The sequence below is a fragment of the Mustela nigripes genome, unplaced genomic scaffold (assembly GCF_022355385.1).
Source record: "Mustela nigripes isolate SB6536 unplaced genomic scaffold, MUSNIG.SB6536 HiC_scaffold_735, whole genome shotgun sequence".
NCBI classification, from domain to species: domain Eukaryota; kingdom Metazoa; phylum Chordata; class Mammalia; order Carnivora; family Mustelidae; genus Mustela; species Mustela nigripes.
In genome coordinates, this window is record NW_026740142.1 from 1 (window position 1) to 4,579 (window position 4,579).

The 4,579-nt window shown below is 48.7% G+C and overlaps 1 long non-coding RNA gene across 1 annotated transcript; it reads left to right on the forward strand.

Moving 5' to 3' along the window:
- Window positions 1-42: 42 nt before the first annotated feature.
- On the forward strand, window positions 43-2,839 carry LOC132008707 (uncharacterized). Its single transcript, XR_009401703.1, has 2 exons — window positions 43-145; window positions 2,639-2,839. It is a non-coding gene; the product is annotated as an uncharacterized LOC132008707 (long non-coding RNA).
- Window positions 2,840-4,579: the final 1,740 nt, after the last annotated feature.

The window sequence follows — 4,579 nt, forward strand, 5'->3', positions numbered from 1 at the left end:
CCCCGCCCCTGTCCTTGTCCCCTCTTTCCTTCCCACCTCGAAACCGTGCGGCGGCGGGCGTGGGGTCTGAACCTCTGGCCTGCGGGGAACCTGTCTGGCAGGCTCTTCATGTCTCTATACCTTTCTTCAAATATAATGCCTTTCGGTGCGTAAAACAAAGCAAAGGGAAGGGGCTCCTTTTAGATCCAGTCAGTTTTAACTTTGTGATCCAGGATTTCAATTTCAATTTCAGTTTGTCCAGAGGCGCCTGGGTGGTGCAGTTAAGCACTGGATTCTTGGCTTCACCTCAGGTCTGGATCTGGGTGGGAATGGTGGAGTCAACCCCGAGTGGACTCGCGGCTCACCGCAGTCGGCTGGGACTGTCTCCCGGTCTACCCCTGTGCTCCGCGCCTTCCACCGCCCCCCTCCCCGCGCATGCGCACGCTCCAATAGATAAATTATTAAAGCTATCCAGTATCCGAAAGCAGCTGAATTTATGAAACTATAGAGACAACAGGTGACTGAAAACCAACGCTTCTGGGTTTTTGTGTTGTTTTGACAGACCGAGCAAGGGAGGGGAACACACGCAGGGAGAGTGGGAGTAGGAGGAGGAGTAGCAGGCTTCCCGCCAAGTACCGAGCGCGATATGGGGCTCGATTCCAGGACCCTGAGACCATAACCCGAGCCAAAGGCACACAGACGCCACCCGGGCGCCCCTCGCCTTCCGTTTTCACCGCTAGTGGCGCTCCGGCCTGGGAAACCCAACTGAAAGGCTCTTTATTTTAACATTAAAAGTAGATTCTGTTCGGTTGCTCCTGTCACAATGTATTCATTGAAGGATTCTCCTCTGGAGACGGTAAAGCAAGCGGTAAAGGAAGTGTCTCTGGCCAGTCAGGCCAGGAGACGAGTCGGTAACAGGGATTAGGTGACAATGGAGCCAGTGAATGTGAATGCTTGATCCAAGCCCCATTCCTTGAATCCTGGCAGCCAGACGCATTGTCCAGGCGGCAGTGAGGAATACTTCCTGGGGAATCTGACTAGCCTTGTAACAGAAAGGGCATGTCTTCCTCTGTATTGCTTCTATTTCCCTTGCTGCTATGACCTATGCCGTCCAGAATATTGGATTGCGTAGCTCTGCTTATAGGCATCTGACAGCTAAGTTTTGCAAAGATTGCTTTTTACCTGACATCCACCTCACCTGAGAAGATAAGGAAGTAGGTACAGAAATGGCTATGCTATGTTTAAAGATTTACAGGATCAACACGACCAGATTCCTGGACGCAAAGATCAGCTGACCAGGGACAAAAAACTTACAGACCTTCCTCAGATGCCACACACACACACACACACACACACACATCATCCAGCTCTTGACCCCTTCTCGCTTTCCTCTTTGATAACATAAAAGAAACCTGAATTTCTTGCCAAGAGGAAATAGTTCTTTGGGTTAACAGTCTACCATCTCTGGGGCGCCTGGGTGGCTCAGTGGGTTAAAGCCTTTGCCTTCCGCTGGGGTCATGATTGAGCCCCGCATCGGGCTCTCTGCTTGCTGGGAAGCCTGCTCCCCCATCTCTCTGCCTGCCTCTCTGCCTACTTGTGATCTCTGTCAGTCAAACGAAAAAATTTTTAAAATCTTAAAAAAAAAAAAAAAGTCTACTGTCTCCATCTCCTTGGTTTGCTGTCTTTCTGTATGCAGTCCCTTTCCCTGCCCCAACATCTTGCCTCTTTACTGGCCTGGCATGGGGAGGGAACAAGAGGAGCTTGGACTTGCTATCAGCCTGAGTGGAAAGACCTGGCGTGGTCCTGTCAGGGAATGTGCAGGCACTTGTTAAAAATGCAAGGCCGATGTTTTGCTTTAGCTACTGCAGTAGGGGAGACACTTCAGTATAAACCTGATGGCAACTCCCAAATACAGCAAAGACAACTGTGGGTCAGTGATTGGAAAATTACTCACAGAAACTTGGGTTAGACATCGACAGTGAGGGGCTTCTTGCTGGGACTGGGCCTGGAGGGCCGAGGACTAGGACCAATGGAGGAGGGCTGAGAGGAGCCCGAGTAAGGGAAAGCGGATGCTACTTATTCAGAGCTTGCAGCTTGTGGTTTTGCAGAGACTGAAAGGCAGGCAGAGGAGTGGGAGAGCTTTCTAGCAGAAAATGGGAAGGCTTAGTGTGTGCCGTGATTGGAGGCCGATGGCACGGGTAAACTATAGGCAGGTGTTAACTTTAACAGTAAGTTATTTTCCCAGCAAAAATGGGCTTATTTGGAAACAGCAGAGAACTGCAAATTCAAGATATGCATGTTGTGGCAAAACCACAGGCAGGCTGAGTAAACAAAAGAGGGGAATGTCCTCTTATGGAGGAGGAAGAAGTTGGGAGGGGTTGCTTTGAACAAAAATCCACTGGAGAAAAGCAAGAGTTCAGGGTGATGATGGCTTCTCACAGGCTGAGTTGGTGGGGGGTAGTCAGTTTTATGTAGGAGATACAATCCACATTTTTTCCTTTTGGGACCTGTCACTGTGAATTCTTTCCTGTTGAGAATTCTGTTGGGAGTCTCCAACTGACAATGCTTCCTGTAATTGATGCTGGTGGTATGGCTCCCCCTTCTGGCCTCTATTTTAGTGAAGTTTCCCTTTATTATTTTTCACACCAACTGAATTTAGGCATCCTGTGAGATTGGTTGGGGCACACCGCTCATCTGGCTCTCTCCGGTGGATCCGACATGGGAAGCAGGAGCGAGAACTCCGGAAATTGTCAACTACCAAGTCCTGGCATCATGGATGGGTTTCATAATATGCTCACACTGTTATCACCAAACACGGCAGCCTGGGTGGCTTAAACAATAAAAGCAACTATTTCTCACAGTTCTGGGTGTTGGAAGTCCCAGATTCAGGCGCCACCAATGTAGGGGTGGCCTAATAGGGCACCCCAAAATATGCCACTCTGGCATAAGGATTATTTTGAGCTAAAGACATACTTGAAAAAGAGCAGACTCAAGAAGGGTGCTCTGACCGACCTCCTTCTTCCTAAGCAGAGGAAGATAAAGCTCCCCTGTAAAGATGCTCTCCCCTCTACCAGGAGCTAAGAAACATTCTTGTTATCAGAGACAGGAAGTTGAGGCCGAGAGAAATCTCTGCAAATGGACCTTGTTAAATTAACTGTCTTTTGCCTCCTCCTATGTTTTGGTTACTTTTTCAAAATTTCCACTCTTGCTTAATCTAGTGTGCAAGCATGTAGGCCTTAGCACTTTTGGGTTCTTTATTTTTCCTTGACAGCTTCCACATAGTGTAAAATACCTCTGTGCTTTTCTCCTGTCAAAGTCTGTTTCAGGGCGCCTGGGTGGCTCAATGGGTTAAAGCCTTTGCCTTCAGCTCCGGTCATGATCTCAGGGTTCTGGGATCGAGTGCCGCATCAGGCTCTCTGCTCAGCGGGGAGCCTGCTTCTCTCTCTCTCTCTGCCTGCCTCTCTGCCTACTTGTGATCTCTGTCAAATAAATAAATAAAATCTTTAAAAAAAAAAAATAAAATAAAGTCTGTTTCACAGCCAACTTAATTCTCAGGCCCAGTCAGAGACCCTAAAGGAGACCAGGAAGAGTTTCACCTCTTCTGCAGCTTCCTTCTCAGGCGTTGTCTTGGCTTACATCAGCCCCCATCTCTCGCTGTGTGCTCGCTCACGGGGCCTCCTTTTAGAAAGGGGGGGGCGGGGACGATGTTGAGGAAAAAATATCCTGGCTTTTAACTTCCCCAAGTGTCAATCCAGGTTTAGTAGGGGGTGTGGCCACAGCACAGACCCGTCTTTCTGCAGCTGGAAGAGGATGGAGGGCTATTTCATTATCCAGAACAACTGTGGCCAGAGATTTTACCAATCCTTGCCTAGCAGCTACTGCTTCAGCAGCAGATTCTGTAATAACTTCAAGAAATTAAGAAGTTCCTGATCATCGCCTTATTTACTTTTATCCCTTACCAGGAAGAAGGGATCCGCCAACAGGAGTGAATCCCGAATCACAAAAGCCTCCAGGTAGGTCCTCTCTCACAATGTAAATGGCGATTCCACCAATGAGGTGCCTGCCTTCTTTTGCTTATGAAAAGCTGGGGGCAGAATTACGGGGGGGGGGGTGTTTTGTGTTGTGTTTTGTTTTTCCCTAGCCTGAAATAAAAGGTTGTTCTAAATTCCCGAGGTTACCCCCACTTAGCAATGGCCTGGGGGGGGTAAAGATGAAGGTGTTCCTCTTTCCGGGCCGATGCCAGAGTAAAGGAAAAGAAAAGGAGGAGTAAGGGGTTTGTCTTTAGTTCAAGTATGAAGTCTTGATCCATCGTCTGGGACCGAAGCAGTGGATCTCCATGTCAGCTGCTTCTCTTCATCAGTCTGATTTGAAGGTCTCCAGCATCTGTGCTGACTCGTGTCAGGTGCAACATTTTTTAGCTGTGTGATGTGGACCTGAGGATCAATGCTTCCTAGTTTTGCAGCAGTGTCTGTGGTCAGAACACTTGGTAAGGTTCCTCTGCATGAGGCTCAAGGGCTGTCTTCCTCTGACAACACTTCCAGAATACCCAGTCATCAGGCCAGACAGACAGTGACTGACAGAATCCTTTGAAGGCCCATCT